General features: G+C 39.4%; 1 long non-coding RNA gene across 1 annotated transcript; it reads right to left on the bottom strand.

Annotated features, from left to right (window-relative positions):
- Window positions 1-2,793: 2,793 nt before the first annotated feature.
- On the bottom strand, window positions 2,794-8,637 carry LOC131970559 (uncharacterized). The gene is made up of 3 exons (XR_009394192.1): window positions 8,511-8,637; window positions 7,896-8,047; window positions 2,794-3,144 (listed from the first exon to the last, which is right to left on the bottom strand). It is a non-coding gene; the product is annotated as an uncharacterized LOC131970559 (long non-coding RNA).
- Between the last annotated feature and the right edge of the window lie 15,640 nt (window positions 8,638-24,277).

Below are 24,277 nucleotides of genomic sequence, written 5' to 3'. Positions count from 1 at the left end.
TAGTCATGTTGTTATGAAGTGTGATTTATTCAAACAAGCACTTTGACATTTATTTACATTATTTACATTTTAAGTTGCAGTCAGTTGCAGTGATAGTCCCAGAAGCAGTTCTTGTCCTCTGAAAAGCAGAGGCGGACATCACACTTGCTGCGTTGGGTATTTGTATACCCTTTACTGCAATGTCTGCAGCGTCCTCTTGTCGTCTTGTATGGAAAGTGTCCAGTGAGGTCTCTGCGCACATCCAGAGGGGGGTGTGCACATGTTTTTTTGGAGGAGGGACCGTTTGGACTCCCATCACCCAAGGATGGTCTCTTTACAGCATCCGAAGGGCTCCCTGCTGCGTCTGGGCTGCTGTTGCCTGCCGATGGCCAACCTCTCTTTGGAGTTTTGGGTGCTGTGCCCACCTGATTAGGAAAAAAAAGAATAAATATATCAATTTATATACATCTCAAATACGCATGAAGATACCAGTCAAACAAGGTAAATAGCAGGAATAGATAATTACCAGAATGAGAGAGGATGCAAGCTCTCTTTGCTGGTGGCATTCTGAAATGGAAAAAATAAAATTGAAACAAATGTACACTGTATATACAAATAGCACACATGCTTACTAGATTCCGGATGACGAGCAGGAAAGATGGGGTGGTGGGGAGACTGGTTTCATTTTGAAGTGTTTACACATTGCACTGAAGTAGCCAATTCACACATTTCACAGGCCATACAATACTGTATGATTGACCTATCGTAGACTGTGATTATCATCCTAATAGGAATGCATGTAGCCGCCACCTTACAAACACACCTTACATTCCTGAACATTAGCACCTGTTCCAGAACAATGCAACAAGTGCACCAGGAGCATCCCCCACAACTGCTTTGACTATGAATTGATAGGAGCATTTTCTTATCAATAGAGACTAAGACAAAGGGCAGACATACACAAACAGAATTTCTTTGGTAAAAAGTCCAACACTCTCAGTATTTTCTCCTTATCACAGAATGCAGAAGGTGGTTAAAAATCATTATAAGTAAATGAAAATGTTTAGATACAGCAATATATCTTTGCACTTTAGTTTCTAATACAATAAATATGTAATTCAATATAAGGCTCAGGCTAGAATGTGTAAATCATGTGTAGTTTAAAGTTATATTGTAAAAATTTTAATTGAAGTTCCTCTCAAGACATTCCTCTCAAAACAGGGCTGTTTTGACTACCACTCTGACCCAACGTTGTAATATTGCAACACTTATAAAACAAGCTCTAAATAAAATGTAGGGCATATTTTCCACAAACACTACATATGTTCATGTTCTAGACACTGTAATAAACACAAAAAAAAATATTCAAAGCATTTTACTTACTTGAATCAGATTAATCCAGTCCAGTAAATCGAATGGATGTTGCTCGATCAAAAAATTGGAAGTTGTGTGACTTCTTGACCCTAGGGCGGGCCTTATATACAAATGTTGGATCCAAACGCATTGTGAGAACAAACAATAGGACCCAATGATCATGTTAATGTGGTTGAACCAAAAAAAAAAAAGTTTTTTTGGGGATAACCAAAATTGTTGTAATTCTGCAACACTGGGTCTTACAGGGTTAAATAGGAATTGTGCATTTGAGATAGGCGGCGGAAGTAAAACTAGCATATATGAGTGCACATTCATCTTGGTAGTCCTGTTATTCAGTAATCTGCAATTCACTAACTGAAGCTAAAGTGAACACACTTACCCATGAGACTGGGAACAAGTGAAAGAGAGAGAACGAAAGAGAAAGAGACAGAGAGAGAAAGAGTAAAAAGACAGAAACCCATTTCCCAGCAGGGCAGAGAGGTGGCCAACTATGGAGCTGAATGCAGCCAATCAAGCCTCTTTGGTTTGCAGGCTGAATGCACAATGCTGTTTCTGGGAAATCACTTTGGACATCCATTACATGGCCCTATCTAAAATGTTACCTCCTCTATAGAGAGGAGTAGCTCTCCCATAATAGCCATGAGCTATGGAACTGACTTGCTGCCTCTCCATCTCTCTGCCTGTCAGGCCTTGGTGCCTCTGCACAAAACAATGAACCCACTGTATGACAGTTTTTGTCAGTTATACTAACTTGAACCAAAACCAATCCAAAGGGAGGAGTCAGTTCATCATATTTAACCCCAATAAATGAGACCGTCCTCTCCCATAAATATCCCCATAAGCAGCTTATTATGATCCATATTTATGTTTATTGTTATGAACTTATAAATGCAAGTTGTAAGTTTACTTACATCATGTTTGTAACACAGGTTAACATACATAACTTTGATTATGTAACAAACTCTCTAATTTAACCTGGATCATGGTATTTTCCCAAACCTAACAAAGTAGTTTTGTTGCTTAAACTGTGATGTTCCCCAACATTAACCATGTGTTTGAAACTTGTCCATTACATTAAGGTTTGAGGATGTGTTGATCTGCTGCAACCACCTCTTGGTCATATTAAAGCATAGGAATTGGCTTTGGCCATGGGCAGAATTCTTCTTTCCCAAGCCAAATTGGGCTTCCTTAGTCCTGCCTCCAATTGAACATGAAGTCTCACTGCGCCCCACTTGTTAAAGCAACTATAATGGCACTAATATATATATATATATATATATATATATATATATATATATATATATATATATATATATATATATATATATATTTTATTTTTTTTTTATTTTATTTTGTGTTGCATTGTATGCCTTCACACAGCCACTATGCCTGCATGCAATTGGAAAAAAACAATATTGGAATAGTTAATGTGAACCAGTGTGAAAATAAATCTCAGCTTTGGAGATGTTATGTTAAAGGCCAGGAGCACTTTTACAGCTTTTTTTGATCAGCTCAAAAAATTTTGAAGGAAGGGAAGAAGGAAGAAAAAAGATGAGTTTTTATTCTTTTTATATTTCAATTAATCAAAGAAAGGTGAAAATTATTTTATTTCCATGAATACAATTGTAAGCACATAAAATACAACGGCACAGGCGAGGACAGACGGGAACAAAATAAAAGGGAAGAGAAGCACCAGTTTGTTTGAGGGTAATGTTGTTTTCCAGTCTGATAGAGTTGCAGAAGTTCTATAGATGTTGTTAACCCGCTGAGTCAGAGGTCAGAGCAGTCCATCTGGGAGAGAATCAATGGAGAATGGGGAAGAGAAAAAGAGGTGATGAAAACAGATTCAGCACAGTGATGGACAGGTTCAGAGTTTAGAGGAGGAGAAGGGCTCAGAAAAACAATTTAAACTTTGATCAAGTTTAGGTTGGATAGAAAAGTAACGTGAAATTGTAGAACTTGGAAATATATACAGTGCAACATCCACCTGTCAATTAAAAAACAAATGGACAACAACCAAGGACAAGTCAGTAGACTTGTAAATTAAAGTAATTTATTCATAGTGAGCTTAATATATCAAACAAAGGTTTGGAAAAGGTGTGGGAGGATGGAACATGTGGTTGTGTCAAAGGAAATAATTAATATATAAAAAACTAGGCTTAAGTAAATTCCTACGTCTGAAAAACAAAACAAAAACAAATATCTAAATTTCTAAACCTGGTGTACAGGACAACGATTAACTGAATGTGTGCAGTAATGTAGAGGGTACCTTAAACTCACCTACAGGTGCATCTCTAAATTAGAATATCATAGATAGAATATCATAGTTTATTTATGTCAGTAAATCAATTAAAAAGTGGAAATATATTTTATAGATCCATTACACACAGAATGAAACATTTCATGTCGAACTTATTGAATTTCTTCTAATTATAACGAGTATGGCTTACATTTAATGGAGACCTAAAATTCAGTGTCTCAAAAAAATCAATATTACAAAAGACAAATTTTAAAAAGTATGTTTAATATGGAAATGTTGGCCTCTGAAAAGTATGTCGATCTATATGACTCAATACTTGGTTGGGGCTGTTTGACTTGAACTACTGGAAATTGACTTTTCCATCATATTCTAATTTAGTGAGATTCACCTGTATTGTCCTAACCTCCCATCATATACCTTTTCTCCAAATTAAAAGGATTTTGCTCACAATAAACCAACAGCACAGGCAAAGAAGAAAAACAAAGAAGAAAAATGGCTGAGAACTAGACAAGCATGCTTTATATTGAGGGTGCTGACTGAGCTCGGATTGGAGGGAACGAACGAACACCATGGCCAACTGCAAAGCTGGAGACCAATCAGGCTTCACAGGCGGAAAAGTTACATGTCATTAGCACCTGGAGAGAAGACATGATAGGAGCGGGAGGAGGCACACTGCCTCTCTCTGGCAACAATTCTCTTAAGATGAAGATATTCCCTCATTAGCCCCACAATCGAGAAAATTCAACCTCTGAATCCAAACAATCCCCAACACACCAGTGACCACCATGCACCTCAGCCCGAGATCTGCCAGTCCCAGAGATTCAACGGGTGACCCTCCGGGGGCAGACTCTCTACCCTCTAAACTACTAGTTTGTTAAAGTTTCTCTGCTGCTCATGCCTTTACTTTTTAGCCATCTGAACCCTAACCCCAGCCTGAACCTTCACCTGGCCAGTTTCTGTTTTTCCCTTGTTACCTGTTCCTGACCCCACCAGCCTTACTATCTGAATTTGTTTTCCAGTTTGGATTCCCTTCCTGATTTTGACCTTTGTGTACCTCTTGATTCTTGTACCTACTGCCTGTCTGCCTGTACTTTAAGCCTATAACTTTGGCAATAAACTTTGGAGTCCTATCCCTGTTGCCTTACACTCACCAGCTGTGTGAACTCTAACAAATAGTTTACATTTAATCAATTGTAAGTTTTCATTGAATTCTTTAACTATTTCTATCCCACTTTTGATGGGGTTATCTGCCCAAAATTTTGCCATGCTTGATATGTTTTGTGTTAATATCAATGTGAAATACTTGTTTTGTTAGTGTAACTGTCTCTGAAACAGTTTATATGTGCTTGTTTTTGTTTTATGCAGATTCATGGTTATTCAGGTTCCTAAGGTTATTAGAAGGTGATTAAAACGACAATAAATAAGATGGTTTATTAACATGTCTTATAAAATGTTTTGTTAAATGTATTTCCTTTTGAAGGACATTTATTGTGAAATATAAAGGTCTGATTTGAGGGCATTGTGGGAAATGTGAGGTCAAAACGTGAGGCCGGGTCAGTTTTGTTATGGTTCAGTTGCATTATGGGTCAGAGCAGTAGAGAAGGCTGTAGAGGAGAGCAGGCAACGCCAGAGCAACAATTCTACATGTGGTCCAAGTGGCGCACATGGTAACTTTCTGTTTACAATGATAATTAACAGTGAGTGGGAGTTGCATGTGTTTTCAACCTTGTCTTTATTTATTGTAGTTTTCATGGTGTCTGCTGAAGTACAGAGAGAAAATAAACCTTCAAGACATCTGTATGAATCGTGGCCATTAATTTCGTTGGACCGGTTTAGTTACAGTTAGAAAGTATTCCATATGGGACAATTCCTCTCCTTACTTTGGAGATGAGAAAATATGAGGAGTTTGGAGCAACACTCATTAAACTGATCTGCATTTTCTCTGATGTTCGTCTAGATACTCAACAGTGGGAAGCAGCCTGTAGGCAATAACAGCCCAGAGAGACAACCCACAGCTCACCCTGCCATCCCTCTGAAACTTCACATGTGTCTGCTGTGGGTGGGATGTGAAACCAAACAGGCATACACAGAAATTGGAACACACTAATTCTCAAGATGTGCTTGGCGTTGCTTCTGCCTCAATTAGCTTGAAGCACCATTTAAGACATTCACAACACTAAGGATAAATGCATTTTATAAGTGGTCCTGCGCAATATAGAAAGAAAGTTAAAACCTAAATCTCACTTGAAACAGAATCCCAGCCCCACTACCATTTGCCTAATTTCATGAATCTGGGGATGGAGAATTGATAGAACTTTCAGTTTAAAAAATGAACTCTTTCTGAACTTGTGGAAACCACACAAATATAACTGTTCTTATTAAATAGTAAAGAGGAGAGGGATTAGATTAAATGACTTATGAAAATTGTTCTGTCATAGGAATAGAAATGTGCGATCAGATCTTAGATTGGGCATGTGATGCCGATGGCTTGAGCGGTGAGTGCCAACTTTTCCCAGTAATCAGGCAGCTTCACATAAAAAAATAATGTATAGAGTGAAATGGGATGAAATAATTTACTTGACTGTGTCATGTGATTTTATCTCAAAGCTTTGGTGTGAAATGGCTGTTTTGTAGCCAGGAAAACACGAAGACAAGATATTAATGCCTTCTATTATAATGATGGTTTCGTGTGTGTGTATGTGTGTGTGTGTGTGTGTGTGTGTGTGTGTGATACCTGAAGTGTGTTCAGTTTCACTTTCAAATAGATTATTTAGCTTATTGGGTTGAATTTGGCTCGTATAAATTGTTGACATTTTCCCTTCAAGTCACTTTCTACATCTGTATTAACTGAGCAAGAGAAAATCTCTAAAAACCCATCTAATATCATACTTTTGCCGACATGATTGAAGTGAAGTGGGGGATCATTACTGCCTCCATCTCAAACCCCTCAAGTGTTGGAGTGGTGGAGCATCAGTCTTTTCTTTCACTACATCCCTGCAAATGCCTGCATTTGTACTGAGATGAGGGAAAAAGGGATGATTGCATTGCAAGGAGGAGAGGATATTGTAACAGCCTGATGGAATCAAATCTGAGCCTTGTGTTGGGGCTTTGCCACCTGCTATATTATAAGTTTCCTTTCTGCTGGCAAGAACTGTCCATTCTCAATCTTTTTCTACCTGCTCTTTCTCCTCCCTTTGTAACATTATTATGTTACTTGTAACCATAGTGCATTTGTCCAGAGAAGTAGGTGTACAAAGAGAGGAGGTGGACAACCAATTTAACACTATTTAAGTATCGCAGTAACTCAAGACTGTTGCTGTTGAAAATAGTGATTTCTCTGTAGGGGAGGGAATACCAGTGAGTGTGATTGAAAAGACTAAAGCAACATTAATGATCAAGATTTAGAATTCCACTTTTGATTTGACAGAAACAACATGTATACATCAAATGAAAATTATTTCCAAAGCTAAATGAACATGAAGCTGAGTATTTGGAACTTTCAGGAGTCTTGTTGTCAGGATCTGTGCCTGGCAGCTCCTTCCTCTTCTGTTTGTTGTTGTCTGTCCCTGTTTGTCTGATTCTCCAGTGTCTTCTCCCCTGTCTGTTCTGTGTGAGTGCATGGGCATGTCGTTATTTCACAGGCAGGACCAGGTGAACCTAATACAGCAATCAACCCTCACAGTAGAAAACCCTGGTCTTCTCTTCACTTGTTGGAAGATCGTTTTGTCACTCAGCGTGGTAGTACCTTGTACCATCTAGTATGTTATTTTGCTACTTCGTAGTGTGTATTAGCTTGTATGGTAATGCCCTTCTGTGCCTTCTGCATTACTCCAGATCATCGTGTCTCATTCTGTATTGACTGCCTACCTGCCTGTGTTTCTGCCTGCCCATCGTTTGCTACCATGTGCTTCTCCAGTCATCTGAGTTGAACTGCAAGATCCCTTTTCTACACGTGATGATGCAGCATCGCCAATACCACATGGTAGACGCCAAACAAAAGGCTTTGTTTCATCCTCCTGAGCACTCGTCACCTCACCTGCCACAGCTGGATCACAATATTTCAGGACTTTTTCTAAATTACAGTATTAGGGCTATTAAACAAGGTGGCTGTGTGTCACCTAATGTTGATCCTACAGAGAATTATCATCCAAATATGCCTGCCCATTCAGCTTTGGTGTATTGTGGACCCAAATGCACAAACAGGGCCGAGAGTAGAGGGATAGCTGAGCAGCACACGGGGCAAACAGGCAGCTTGAATGTTCTTCAGATGGGTTTAACTCACACTGAGATGCTGAAGAGAGCAGACACCAAACCCTGTAGAGTAGAGACAGACAGGGATTAGAAGCACAGAAGCAGAACTCGAAGGTGGATTGGTTGTCAAGCAGTCAGGCAGAACAGGTAAGTCGAAGGCAGGCAAGGTCGGCAACAGGCACCCTGCAAAAAAGAAAAGTTGGGTGAACTCAAAATTTCAAGGCAACAAACTTCGATAAAATTTTAAGTTTTGTTTTTGAGTCTGCTCAACTCTGAATTCAGATTTCTGTCAACTCAACTGTAAGTTGTACTAACTTATAATTTTACATTGTAATAACTTTTAATCCTTACTTCTGCTAACTTCTGCATGAAATGTAAGCAAATGTTGCGACCACAATTTTGAGTTAGCATTGATACGCTAATGGCTACTCTTGTAGCTGTAACGAGCAGCGCCGCTAGCATCAGTTAGCCGCTAGCTTTCGCTAATGACCGAATTTCACAGCTTTCCCGCATTTCACAACAAAGAAATAAGAGTTAGCAGAACTATTGTCCCTTGTTGTGAACCCCAAATTAAAGATATAAGTAACAACAACTCACAAACTTGTTTCTGAGCAAACAACTGGCTTCCTTTGTTGTGCTAACTTACATTATTGCCCTAAATGTCAATTTATATTTCCAAGTTTTACCAACTTAAATCACTGTTTAAGGCCAAAAAATACAAGTTGGCTTTTTTGCAGTGCAGGCAGTCCAGAGTAGAGAGCTAGTCTTGTAGAGTGTGTGCAGTGCTGATTGCATTGAGTTGCACCTGTGAGTCCAGGTGAGAGGGGTTGCTGATGAGGTGGGAGTGGCCAACCTGTGGTGTGAGGTGAGTGGAAAATGACTGACTGTGACTGTGAGCAGACAGACTGTGACAGAAGATGCTGAACTGTGACGGAGCTCATTGTTACCTGTTTGGCCTGTAACTATACTGTTAGTGAGCAGCTGATGTTGAGCAGTCTTCACATTGTCTTTTCGACTTTCTCTCTCACTCTTGTTTCATCCATTAATATTGTCTTCCATTGCCTTGAAGCAAAGTCATAAGTTGTGAGAGCAAAGCTGATGACCAGCTATTCCTTTTTCCTGATCACCACTTTCAGCTGACACATCTTTCTTGCATTTTATTCAGCTCAGTAGCTCTCCTCGCCTCTCTAAAGCTCCATCAGATGTCCCAATCTGCAACCATTTCCCTCCAGCGGTTCTCATCTGGTAGAAAGAGGCTGCTCTGATTCTTTTATTCACCTCCTTTCAGGCTGCTCCAATCTTGTCGTTTTAAAGCTCATACGCTCTCTGACTGACTTCATCTAAATAAAGAAACTCTTTTTTTTATTTTTTATTAATATACACTATTATCAACATGTTCTTGTTTGGATTCAGCATTCATTTATTCTTTAAACTTTCATGAAGAAAAATCATTCCTTTAAGAATAAGATTATAAAAAAACTGCAATAAATGGCAGTAATTCCACAATTTTTAATTAATTTACTGTAAAACTTCATAAATTCATATTACTTTGTTTACTATGTTTGATTTGATATGCTTTATAAATAAATCATTGGAAGGTCAAAACAACAACTGGGCAGACAACAACACACTTGACAACTCCGGCTTCTCAGACAGTCCAACTGTCACAGGAACCTCTCCATGTGCCGACAACACTGGTAAACAAATGCAGGACAGCTGTGCTGGCAGGTGGCAGGTGACACAGTCAATCACATAATGAGGATAGGGGAGAAGTTCTCTGGGACAAGCAAACCTGTTGAATAAACACTGAACACACAGAGACAAGGAAAATTAAGAGGCAGAGTGTGAGCAGGCAGATGGTGAAGGCATCACCATGACATGGATGCAGTGATTCCAGATCCCAGAGGGAGGGTTCGGTTGCCTGAGTGAGCAGGTCTGCAGCAGTTCTGTCTGGGCTCTTCTTCTTTTTGACACAGTGAAACTATTTTTGAAGGGTAGTTGACAGCCAATTACCTGCTCAGTAGACTGGACAATGAATTGACTGTTTGTTTGGAAGAAAATGGAGAAGATGGTAGAAAGCCAGACTGCAATAAATATGCAAGAATGGTTTCGATTATTAACCAGCTGAATTTGGCTCAAATTTAATATGATGCAGGTCAATTGCTCCAGCTGCATAGTGCTGGACTGGAACCACAAGAATAATGTCTTCTCATTACTCATAATGAAAAGAAGAGGAGTACAGACCATTTATCCAGTCCTCTGGGATTTCCATAACCCTATACTTTATGTCCTTCCCTGTTCATTGATTGTTTTGGCCACTTGGAGGCAACATAGACATATAATCAACTTTTAAGCTGATATGGAGAACTTGTTAGCAAACACTTGCTTATTGAAACGTCTAGCAGTTGACAACATTGTCATTCATTTGGATGTGTGTTTCAGGAGGGAAATGTCTTGTTCTTTGGTTGCAAAATGCTCCATTTTGTTCACCAGCTATAGTCGCTAACTGTGTCCGTCTGCTGTTTCCTGCTGAGCACATTGTGTATCATGTTTTTTTTTTTTTCATCGAAAACCACACAGTGACAGCAGTAAGGGGGAAAAAAGAGTAAAATGTGGCAAGTGCTGCAGATCTACCAGTCTGCCAACAGCTGCTCGAAGGAGAGTGCACAACCTAAGTGATAACTACCAAACATGCAATGATTTGTAAGGCAGTTACTAAGGCAAGACAAATTACTGTAAGGCAGGTTAATCACTATGAAACTCTAAGAAATATTTTCACTTTAAAGTTCTGTGGAGTAAGAAATGCATCCTATAGGCCTGAAAAGTGAAGCTAATGTGGAAGTGCTTAAGCCTGCATTCTTTGAGCTGGCCAGCAAGGGGGAACTATATAGAAGTCTATTAGAAAATAACCCTACTACTTTTTGTGCATGTTAGCCTCTTAGATATGTGACCCTCTTACTGTATATCTTTAGTCATTCAAATGAATTGCAGCTTTTTTTTTTTTTGCTGAAAAAAAGTCTTTTTCAACATTCAATTATTCTGAAAGACACTCTAATGAGTTGACTGTTTTTCCTTGTGAGTAAATTTTGTTTAAAGCAGTTTTTTGCTGGCTAAAGTTAGCATCACAATTACTACCATAGTTAACATGAATTATGGATGTATCTTTCTTACCAAGCTAGTTAGCTGGTGTTAGTGTTAGCTTGTAGCTTGTAGCTTTGCATTTGCTTTGCCAACATCACCTGGCCCCGCCGAGCAGTATTTCGCTAACCATAATGGCTCTGTTCATTTCTTTTATACAGTCTAGCAGCATTGGCTTCGAATGATGTCCCTTTATGGTCTGCTTGGCAGTGGTGGAATGTAACTAAGTACATTTACTCAAGTACTGTACTTAAGTACAATTTTGAGGTACTTGTAATTTGTTTTAGTATTTCCACATATGTAACATTATACTTCTATTCCACTACATTTTGAGACAAATATTGTATTTTTTCTCCACTACATTTAGCTGACCGCTTTAGTTACTTTTCAGGTTGAGATTTAACATAAATAACATGATCAATTTAAAGTGATTATGCATTTAAAAAAAATAAAAAAATCACTGTTTCACTTGTAGTGGAGTAATTTCACAGTGTGGTATTAGTACTTTTACTTAAGTGAGAATACTGAATACTTTTTCCACCACTGTTGCTTGGTTAAACTTTAAAGAGTTTTAGAAAGCTTGTTTAAAGGAACAAGGAGGATATCAGAACAGCGGAGGGAAAATACATTCATTCATTAACTATCCATAACCGCTTATTCGAAAGGGAACTAACAAATAACTGCTATTAATGTTGCCAAAGATCCTGTGATTGTTGAAAATCCTATTTCATTTTCTTACAACATGTCAATTAGGATGTATTGTATGTGTGTGAGTGAATAAATCAGTACATAGATAAATACTGATTGCAAACTATAATGAGAACAGCCGTGTTTACAACCTAGAGCCCAGTCCTGTGCTGTCTCTGTCCATGGTGCTGAAATAGAGGCCAAAGACATACACTCCCTGCTGCATTTCAACAGATATTTCAGGACCAGGTATGCAGTATGCATAACAGCATAAACAGTAGTTGCTCTCTATTCACATTCCAAGGACTTGTGCTGGATGAGCAGCACAATGACTTTATGACTGTAGTTCAGCTCATTTCAGTATCTCTGGATTTAAATGCTCTTCAAGGTAATGCCTCCATAACCCAGTTTTATCAGCATAAATAAACAGCAAAACAACATCCAACAGGGCTTCACCTCAGTGGCAAATACCAAAAATTATAATTTATTCTGGTTGACACGAAACAAATTTTTACCCTTTCTACTCTGACAGAATGCAATAAGACAGTGTTACCTACACTAATTAAATGTCAAAGTGCGCTTTGATTTGTAGGCAAGTGTGAAATGAAATGGACTGCTCTATTCACTGTGTTAACTGTGTCATCACCACTTCTCTTGATACTTCGTAGGTTTGTAAAGAAATAATTTCACACCGAGAAATTACTAATTTTATTCTGCAATTTCTTGAGGTTATAATGCGGTCACAATGGGTTTATATTTATTGTTAACAGTGGATAAAGGAGGCATGTTAAAAGCAAGGGTTAGAATCCAGTCTGGATGAAATGGTGTTATCATTTGTTACACAAGCCCTGCTGTGAGACAAGATATACTTTTCCTTTTCCTTTTTTTATTGCTACACAGCATTTGCAAGGACAATATGCACATACAGGCACACTCAGAAACAGAGAATAGTGGTCGTGTTTTGAATAATATATGAAAACATGCAGTTTATATGGAAAGAAGATGTTTAGATGTCAAGTGTCTGGTCTGTGGTTGTTTCAGTTTTGATGGAACATGAAGCAAGACTTAAACCCTTGAGGAGTTGTCAATTTGCCTATTTATTGATTTATTGTAATGAAAAATTGCTTTGTTTGTTTTCCCCTGTAACCCTTACTCTCAACTGGTTTGTTTCCCTCTTTCCTTGACTTTTTGCCATGAGCATATATGGTATTTGCTCTGTCCCTTTTGTATCACTCTAATGGAAGAGAAAGTTAACTTTTAACAGGCTATTGTACTATATGATGGCCTCTTTAGCACAATTGCCATACTTAGACTGTAAATTATATTCAATTGTATGCAATTGCTGCAAAACAAGCAAGAAAGGTAAAATAATAGAGAAAGAAACTTAACAAAGCAGACCAGTTGCTGTTAAGGACCTGGTTATATATGTACTTGTATATTTACAAGCTTTTTCTATGCTAAATTATTCATGACTCTCCAACATTTACACACTGACTGATGACAAATGCTCCACAATACTGTACACTGTGTTCTCTTATGCTCTCTGAATTATTAAGTGTTTGTCACTTGGGAAATGCATTTCACTGCTGCTGTGTTTTGCAATCTCCAAACCACAATGCATTTCCCTTAAGAGACCCAAGAAAAAGACACCCCTATGCAAAAATATGTACAGTCTGTGTACTTTTCTATGAAGATTTATACAAAAATGAAATGGGTGTCATATGCAAACATGTGTTTTGCTTCTCCAAATATTTTTCCCACCGACACGATTACCATAGTTCCCTGCATGTTATGACTGATACCATTATGATGACCAATAATCTTAGATTTTTGTATCTTTAAAATAAGTTTATAACCTGCAGTCTATGCACACATGAGGGAAAGAAAGGCTAAGATGCATTGAGCAAAGATGGATGATTTAATATCCTATAGCTCGACCAAATGTAGGAGACATCCTATTGTTTACGCAACATAAACAAAGAACAGTTCTCACTCTTGAAAAGTTCATTCATATTCTCAACTAAAGTTCAACAAAAAACAAGCATATTCTGGCTTTTATAGAGCACAGTTCCTTAGAATTTTAAATAAAAACTTTCACGTAATCTGTTAAATCAGACATGCAATATGATACGTGATTAACTTTATTGTCCCCATCGGGAAATATGTCTTAGACTCAAGGTCTGCACAAATAAATGCCTTGACAGTTATAGCAAAACAACAACACATAAACAAACAATTCAGCTGTACCAATCACAACAATAGAAACTATTGCACAATCTTAACAGCCTCAAGCAGCTTTGTTTAAATTGGTTTACAGTGAGGGACTCTGTATCGACTGCCAGAGGGCAAGAGCTCAAATTCTGTGTGGAGGATGTGTGATGGGTCAGCCACTATCCTCTGAGCTTGAACAGACTGTTCATAAATCGACTGGCGGGCTGCTATTCATTCGTCCCCATCACTTTCATGGTGGTGTGTGCCAGAAGAACAAGCTTAGTTTTTAATTTTACAATTAGGTTGCCATACCATGCTGACACGTCAATTTATTAAACACTCGATAGCACTGATCAACCACTACCACCTACAGTATTGTATTGTGGGAACATGCTGTGCCTGTTAACTCAAATAAAAAAATGAAGCTTCATATTTGCAGCTAGTAATTAATTGGATATATTTTCATCATTGGAATAATACATACTAGTCAAAACTTCCCCTTATAAGCAGTTGATTCATTGGTACCAATACATATTATGCTTCCCTATATACAAGTGTTTCGTAAAGAGACCTTAGTTCAAATGTAAATGCAGATCTATTGCAGCAAGACACTGACACACTGCCAGACCATTCTGTGAAGCACCAATCCATCATTCCATCCATCTTATTGTCCTCACCTTGTCATTGAAAGTGAGGAGTCTGAGGACAGTTATCCTGCTGGGAAATCTTGCATCCAAACAGTGTTGCTCAAAAAATGCAGCACAAATAGGTCCATCAAGCTGGTAAAAGTACTGATGATCAGCATCTCGGACCAAACCAAGATACATCGGTGGGTGTCCCTAGACTCCACAGAAGCAGTGATATTAATTAATTCATTCTCCTTCACAGTCTATGATCTAGTGTTTCCTGAGCCTCAGCATAATGTCCATTGCTGTGTCCACAAGACTCCTGCTGAAGCACCTCATGTGCACTTGTAAAGCGCTTTTCTAGTCTTAGCGACCACTCGAAGAACTTTAACACTACAGAGGGCACTCAATCACCCTTTCACACACACATTCATACTGGTGGACTGGAAGCTACCCTAAACAGTGCCACCTGCCACCATCAGGAATTCATTCACACAGTGATGAACGCAGCATCAGGAGCATTTTGGGTTTCAGTATCTTGACCAAAGTCAGGGATGTTCACCAGCTAGTGGTTAATTGTGTCTGTGCCATGGTGAGGGATCAAACCATTGAGTTCAGTGGGCGACCACTCTACCAACTGAGCCACAGCTGCAGATAATCATGTTAAAAATGTCAGAATCATAATTACACAAAAGCTCCCTAGTAGCTGGTAGAGTGTCAGTGTTTTCCTTTAGGGCTGCTCAGCTGCATGAATAATGACATGGCAACTGAGGATCACTGAAAATTACTTTTAAACACCAAAAGATATTCTGGAGGCGTTATGCAGAGCTCTCCAAAAGCTCAAATGTAAAATTACACATGGAAAGTAATGTTTGTACTTTTCAAATAAGCCATCTATCACTGCTGCATTCTCAACAGATATAATTAAAGATACGTCCCTCATGGCTGAGTTGTTGGAAGTGGCTGAAAGCTGCTTCAAAACCTTGTTTGATGTCACCCGGAAGAATATTATACAAGGGACAAGGATTCAAAGGTAAGGTCCTTCAAAGGTCCTTGTTATTTGAAAGGTTATTGTATTTATTGTTGGCCTTTATGGTATGCGCTCTACCAGTGTTTCATCAGGATCTCATGTCATGTATTTTCTTTCTTCCTTATCTTTAAATGAGATTCAAGTACAACGTGTGTCAATATTGCTAAAAAATCTCCATCTGTGTTTTTTTTTAAATAATTGCTTTTCAACATTTCTGCTAGGTAAAAGCAATGGCATATCCACTGGCCTGACAAGCTTGCAGCAAAAAACTAATTGGAATTTTTCATTAAATCTTTGGAGACTTTGCAGGCTTCTGCGTTTATCCATCTGGACCTGCTGAGGCTTGTCGTCCTTAAAAAACCTTAGACTGGCTTGACTTCAATTGATGAATAAATATAACAAATGCATGTTGTATAAATTCTGTAAACATAGAAAGCCCCTGAACAAAAGTTTGATGTATAATGGCATGATAGAGAGTTTCTAGAGTTTAGGGTCAATAGGCTCCTATCTATAAGACAGAGTCTTTTAAACCAGGTCCAGTGAGCACCAGAACCATTGTTACGGATGTGAGAGATCCCCACACAATGCCTGTCAACCTGCAGGTGATAAAATATCGCCTGCATGATAAAATATGCTCTGACAGTGGCGGAGCTGCTATTAACAGTTTCCAGGTTGCTGCTGACTGTAACCACAGTCCCTCCTGCAGTGAATTGGAGCCCAAGAGAACATCCGGAGAAGCAGAGAAAGCTGTTTGTCAGCCTCAGACAATAGTAAACACTGTCTAACAACAGGGTGCCACTTTAATTATTTATGTGTCACAAATCATTTGGCAGTCATTAATGAATATTTGATTATGCAAGCTATTTATAAATCCTTGAGATATTCAGAATAAACTGACAAATGGTTTACAAATAGATTTGAAAGAAGTATGAATAATAAATGACAATGTGCATGATGAATTATGTCATCTATATGTCATGTTCCATCATCGTAATATACATCCTAATTAACTAATCATATAGAAAAGCTTGATATGTTCCTTATTAAATAATTAAGATAATTAAAATGATTGTGTTGTTTTTAATGTATGGTAATGAAGCAGACGGGGGACTGTTATCAACTTTATGTAACTGATTAAAAATATTATTCATCCGAGGCACATTGGAATTGGAAGATATCTCCACGGCAACCTCAATTAACCTTGATTTATTCAGGACACGCTCTTCAGAACCCCACTGAGACAACAGGCTGTTATAATGTGTGTAGTGGCTCATTGAGCTCAGATAATCATGAACGGCAGCTTGAGATCAGCTCCCGTACAAGTCCTGCTTTTTTTCTGTTCTATTTTTTCTATATATATATAAAAGCGCTAGATGGCAGTGCAGGCCAAGCTATGAGCGCGCTCACACACACACACACACACAGTCACACAGAGCAGGCTGAGACACAGTCCAGTGTTTGGTTCTGCAGCTTGTGCGGTTCGTATCGGCTCGGCTGCTCTTCATAACCTGACTCACTTTGAGCCACTAATTCCTGAGGATTGCTTCTTTACCTTCGTGATCAAGATTACCTGTGGACGCCTCGTTTCGCCAGGAGAGCCAAGTTTCCGTGTGGAGGACCGTAGGACCTGATTAAGGGAAGTCATGCATTACTTCTGGATTTACAGCGTTTGGATCCCCAGCGTCGCTTTCCTCTTCGGATTTCAAGGTAAGAATCTGCATTTTCATGCATTTTTTTTAAATAACCAGGATTTCAATTTGAGTGTAATGTGGTGTGGTTTAGCGCAGTTTGGGGTCCGTATGGTTTGGGACAATGTTGATTTCCTGCTCGTGACTGTGGTGGTGGTCCACCATGCAGAATATTTGAGTTCTGTCTGTTGCGCATCAAGGATATTGTATCTGCATGTTGTGCGTGCTTGAAATGTCAAAATGACCTGTGTGAGGTGGAGACTGCGTAGGTTGACTCAGTTATTACGAATAAACTGAAGCAATCTCCCAGTGCAAAGGTATGATGTGCACGTAACTTTGACAGCCAGACACTAATCTGTTGCATGCTGAGTGAGTGCCTCCTGTAGGTGCAGCAGCAGCAGCAGTCTCTCATCCTGTGAGGAGAGCTGAGGAAGCTGATAACTCCCCTGGCAACTACTTTGTCATTTAATGGCCCAGGTTGGTATTTTATAGTCATGCTGCTGATCAGCCAACTTTGTTGCTCCCAGATGCTGATTAATACCTCACCAAAGATGGCCAAGTGCCAAAATCAACTATTTATTGGCTGGTGACCAGTAGGTCTGTTCAGCACTCATCAGCAAAACTACCATAATGACACAAATGCTGCAGTAGTGAGTCTGCTTGAATGTGTTAAAGGGCAGATTCCACTTGCTTTTGAATATGTGGAAAATCAAGTTCTATCAAGCACATTTCCTTTAGTCTACCAGTCTTATTAAGTCCAGACTGACTCTCTTCTCCTTTCATTCACATCGTCTGGCCTCACAGATCTCTCTTCACTCCAGCCGTGACTGTACTAATAGAGCTGATTTGGCCCGTCTCAGGGAGCTGAGAGTTGAATCAATTAGCTCCTTTAGTCTCCCACAGGAACACACTACCTAGAACAGTGAGCAGACTGACCAAGCATGTTGGATTCACTTTAACACTGTTCTGATGCTGGCAGGCAGCCTGGGTGGTGTCAGTGCCAGATGAGGAGAGAGAGGGAGACAGTCTGAGGGGTGAGGATGGAGAGAGAGACAGAGTGCAGGAGGAGAGAAGATGTTTGAGTCAGATACATTTAGAGAATACTGTGTTTCTTTCCTGTACATTTGTAATCAGATATCAGCAGGAAGTGATGCTCTCCACTCTTCTTCTGTTGTTCTCAGTTCTATAAGTGAATCTGTGTGTTTCACTTTAGTGTCTTGAATATGAATACAGGATTATAGACAATGACTGAATGTGTCATTGTGTCATTAATTGTGACACCACTGTTGTTTTGTCACAGAGCAGATTGTGTGAAATTGTGTCAGTGTCCCGTCACTGTAACTGACAGTAGTAACTGTCTGTATCCTGTTCTCTCTTCTTTACTCACCCACACGTCTTCTTTTTATTCAGCTCATGTTCACTTTGCTGCCTGTCTGGAATTTTAAGGTGCTGCTGGAATATTTCTCCTCATAGCAGAAACATTTACAATTTTAACTTGGTAACACTGAATTCTTTCAAACATAAATTACTGCTCACTGTGTGCAAATTAATACTTTTGACTTTATTTGGCAACCTGATGCTGGAAACTCCCAAAGAGAAAATCCAGAGATTCCATCAAATCGTCTTACATTCATCTTGGAGTTTAAACAGGTGACATCAGTCATATCATTAACACAGCAGTGTGTGTCTGATTACTGTGAGATCCTACAACACGATGAGAGGATGGTCGCTGTAGATATAGTCTCTCAGAGCCTCATTACATCTGAGATCCAGCAGCTGCTTCTGCTTCCTCCTTCTAGCTGTGTTTCACACACATGCCTGTGAGCTCTTTGGGAAAGAGGATCACTTTACTTGGTACGACCAGTCGGACAGAGACCTTTTGACTTTTGTGTTTCTTTTCTGACTGTTGCATATTTCATAGGCGAGATGCTGGCAGGCTGCTGTGTTTCTACACACACACACACACACACACATCAGGGGTATTTTATGCCAGCACACTATACTTAAACGCCTAAAACGCGTCGCCTGTGCCAGCATAAAGTCTGATTAATAGGCGTGCTTACAGACACGCGTATTGCGAGTACACCAGATAACATGGGTGACGGGTGAAAAGTGCCACCAGCGAACGTAGCGGACGCCTGTGTGTGTGTGTAACGCGTGTACGCCTATAACAGTTCAGCTGTTACACAGAGTCTCAGCTTCATACGGGATTGTGAAAGCAGAATTTATAGATGAACTCCAAGCCCCAACAGAGCTGTCAGGATATTTCTATCATTTTCAGGCCCGTTTTTATTTTCTTGATGATATTTAATGATAGCAAGGGTGAAAGGGATAATTAAAATAATTTCAGCTACTTAAAAATAGTAATAGTTAAGTGCGACGCTCACAGCCAGTTCCCAGTTCGCTCTTGGACATACAGTTCATTACGCATCAGCTGTAATGTACAAATTGAATATTAAGTAGCCATGCGGACCTGTCCAATGAATAAGGATGCTTCTTGAGTAATTTTATGCGCTTGGACATACAGTTCATTAAGCATCAGCCGAGTCGTGTACTTAAATTGCATTTAGGTAGACTGAAACAGCCTAAACTGTGTAATAGGTCTCTCTTGGTAAAACATGGATTGCTTTAATTGTGAAGCGAAGCGGCTGTTAAACTCAAAATTCGCCATCATAGTTTGATAAAAACATATTTTGTTACAAAAAATATAAACAAGTATGTAAGAAAGGAAATAAATGTATAATTGCATTTGTAACTCGGCCCTTGTGACCACCCTGGAACTCTTCGTTGACGGGTGGTCGTTATATTTGCGTCTCGCACCGCGTCGTGCTTTATTTCTCACAACGGCTGGCGGCTCAACCTTAAACAGTACAAGTAAACACTAGCGTGAGACAACAGAAAGATTAAAGGCCGGTGTTGTGTCCTTAATGGTTTCCACACTAACTTGTTGCCGTAGGCTATGCGCATGCTCTGTTACGCATGAGCTGTCCGTGGTACTGAAACACCAATCGCCGTTCATGTGAGGATTCTGTCTGATGTTGTGCTGTTCCTTAACACCTTATCTACTGTTTGGGTTAATCTGTAGTCGGCACTTTGTGCAATAAAATGATTTATTGTGCCGTACGATAGAGCCGATACGCATGTTTTGTCTTTACTGTTGTATTGTGTACAGCCTTTATAGAGCTCTGTTGGGAGAGCTTGTGTTATATAGGCAGTGTTTTATTATTTCTGCCTTCGCCACTGACACACAGTCTCAGCTTCATATGGTATTGTTTATAAGAAAGCATAACTTATAGATGAAGAGAAAGACTATCTCGTACATACCAGATAAACTTAAGGTTTTTCCGGCCAAAACCGGAGGCTTAATTAGCCTGTTTTAGGAGTGAAAGTCAGCAAAATGCAGCTTAAACAAAATGTTTTACCTTATTAGCTAACTACAAATATATGTAAAACATAATGGATCTGTGCATAAGTGCCGAATTGGGTTAAACAGTGTAGATATAAGGTCCGATGGAATCATATTGTGGACTGCTGTCCACATGGCTACTGAATATTCATTAGATAGGTCCGCATGGCTACTTAATATTCAGGGGTGACAGCCATTACTGCCTCTGCAGGCAGGTAAACCTACCTAATTACAGCTGGTGCGTAATGAACTGTATGTCCACGCGCGAAGCTGGGAACTGGCTGTGAGCCTCGCACTTTACTATTACTATTTTTTAAGTAGCTGAAATTATTTTAATTATCCCTTTCACCCTTGCTATCATTAAATATCAATTCGATATCATTCAAACCGAGAGAGAGAGAGAGAGAGAGAGAGAGAGATTTCGTTAACAAGAAAATAAAAATGGGCCTAAAAATAATAGAAATATCCTGACAGCTCTGTGGGGGCTTGGAGTTCATCTATAAGTTCTGCTTTCTTATAAACAATACCATATGAAGATGAGACTCTGTGTAACAGCTGAACTGTTATAGGCGTACACGCGTTACACACACACAGGCGTCCGCTACGTTCGCTTGTGGCACTTTTCACCCGTCACCCATGTTATCTGGTGTACTCGCAATACGCGTGTTTGTACGCCTATGTAGAATTGTACTTAACAGTCACGCGGGTCTTCATGTCACGTATTTGAGGCGTAGTTCACCCGTCACGCAGCCGTCACGTAGGCGTATGCGCAACAACGCGTGTACAGCGTCTGCGTGACGCCTACGTGACGCCTGTCTGTCCATTGAAAGTGGATGGAATTTACACGCGCACGTTAGACGTTTGATGTCATCGCATAGGCGCTGTACACGCGTTTTAGTACAGTGTGCTGGCATAAAATGCCCCTCATACACACACACACACACACACACACACACACACACACACACACACACACACCACAGAAGGTGAAGTAGCATCAGAGTGTCAGAGATCAGACTCAGCATGTGTTTAACCACTAAGGTCCTCTGAGGTGAGGAGCTCAGTGATGTTTAATGGCAGCTTTTAGTTTTTACATCCTGACGTGGAGGATCAAAGTGTCCTTGTCTTTTTTCTCTGGCTGCAGCTTTAAACAGCTCAGCTGCTGTATAGGTGTGCTTCAGTGAGTCTGACATCTTTTAGCTGTCAGTGATTCAACCTAAACCTCTGAGGGCCTTTGACAACATCATTTTTTTTTTTGCTTTTCTTATAAAACTAAATTGTTTCTTGCTGTTCCCACAGGAAGGTTTTCTTGCTGTCCATATAGTCTGTGTTTGTTGTGAACTTTGCAGATAAATGCTGCTGAATGCAGCGATAATCAAAGTTTGCTGGGAGTTATGATGTCTCATTCAGCCTTAATGTAGAAAATCTTTGTTAATAATTTTGGCAATAACTAAGAAAAAAAAATCATCATGTCATTCAATATTAATTGTTGTTAATCTGCCTTTAATGACCTCCTCATCCTTTCATGTGTGGTCGCTAACACAGACAATTATTCTTTATACATACATGTTTAAGAAATCAACCATATCAACCATTGTCCATCTTCATTAGTAAGTAAAACAAGCTATGTAGTCTGTTAAAGGCAGAACAACAGTGATTCAACTGCAGGAAAGATCTATGTATAATGGGACAGAAAGAAAAAAAACCCAATGTGTATAGATACCCCGTCGTGAAATGAAACAATCAGCCAACAGTCTGCTGCAGTTATTATTATTCTTTTTCTTGCAGTCAAACAAAACATCATCACAGTAGGAGCTCTGTCTTGGAAATCAAAATAAGAAACCGATTATCAGACCAAAATGTAATGTAGTGAATAAGGTTTAAACATGTTGTTTCAGACAAATGAACTGCTTTTACCAGCATGAATGAAGCCATAACATTTAGACTTGTCTGTTATTAAATAATGCTGCTAAAGTGAGTTTTTGATGATTCCCATTTGAGCAAACTCCAAATGTGATGTGATGTAAAACCTTCATCTGTCATCATTATGTGGCTTTAAATTGATCACAAAGGATTTATTGTGGAGGAAGACAGGAGCCCACACACAGAAATATGTTGTGTATTGCCATCAGGGAAGAGCTTTACACTATTATTAAGATCTCTGAACATCCACTCTGGGAAATGCTTAATTGGAGAAGAGGGTTTAGTGTCTTAATTATTCTATGTGAATGTTGAAGCTTTTGTATTCCAATTTGCAAGTATTTTATAGTGACTTAGTCACTTTGTGAGCAGAGTGCAGAGGGAATAGAGTAATCCACTCGGTGAACTCATTTACATTTTTCTCTGCTTTACATTTACCTTCAAGTGGACTCTTATATACATTACATGCTCCATATTGAGCGGTGTGTATTCACTTGAGTGTGTAGGAGTGTGTCTATGACATTTTCTTCATTCTACAACATACTTTTTACTGACATTCTCTTAGGTTTTTGTTGACTTTTTATCCCGAACGTTATACTGAGAAGAAATTACCTCATCTCATTTTAATGAAAATAACAGCTTTCCTGTCAGTTTGCTAATAGAACAGTCTTCCTCCTCACACTGGCATGATGCTGAACTTGTGACTATAAATCAATGCTGTCTCAGCTCCGTCCATTGAGCCTCCATGGCTCAGTGAGCATGTGGCTTTTACTGAACGTTTTTTGGACTAATCTGATCTGATGACTGACAGTAAATGTTGAGAGATCTGGGATGGAAATGTTGAGTCGTTTGCTGATCTACCAATATTCAAAAATGCTATATTAGTGAACAGAAGCTTAATGTGCGTCAGGTGCATCACATCATCTGCTGCCATGAGATGATGAACTCCTCCTCCTCTCTTCATCCTCTCTCCTCTGCTCAACCCCTTTTTATCCACACTCTGTTTTCAAATGCAAGCCAACCAAATCAATCTGTTTCATAAAGCACGTTTCACAGATCAAAATGCTGTGCAAAACACTTCAAATATACTCAGAGAGTGAAGAAGATTAAGGAGAATATGAAATCTCTTTCCACATAAATCACCTTGACTCAGTGCTGGAGGAAGATGTGTCAGCTGGCTGGGAGCTCCAAGCTGCTCGTCCCAATGATCCACTCCACTGGCTCAGAAAGCTGCACTCAACATGGAGGCTTTCCTTACAGATATTGCTCCATTCCCCTACTAGGCGATCCATCTACATGTGAGATTAAGATGTTTCAGTCATTCCATAAACGTGTTGAGCTTCTGTCATCAGATCAGAGAGATGTGCTGTGACTCCTGCTGCAGGGGGAGGCTGATAAGAAGCAATAAAACACTCTGGCAGCTGTTCTGTAGCTGTAAACCTGTAAAGAGAGAAGAATGAGTGTGAGTGGAGCAGCTCCGTCTCACAGAGCAGTGCAGAGAGACAGCAGCAGGACCACCACTGTAGGCCAACATCTCCTTCTGACAAACATCTGCAGCTCTAGTCTGCTCATGTGGGATCATGCTACACAAATGAGGAACAAATACAGAAAAGAAAGAGAGGCTGTCTGATGAGATGGAGAGAAATATATTTTAATGCCTTCTATAACAGCAGCTCTCACCTTCTCTCTCCTTTTCTTACCACAGGC

The sequence above is a fragment of the Centropristis striata genome, chromosome 4 (genome assembly GCF_030273125.1).
Source record: "Centropristis striata isolate RG_2023a ecotype Rhode Island chromosome 4, C.striata_1.0, whole genome shotgun sequence".
Lineage (NCBI taxonomy): Eukaryota > Metazoa > Chordata > Actinopteri > Perciformes > Serranidae > Centropristis > Centropristis striata.
The sequence above is the reverse complement of the archived record's forward strand: the minus strand, read 5'-3'. Positions and strand labels throughout refer to the sequence as shown.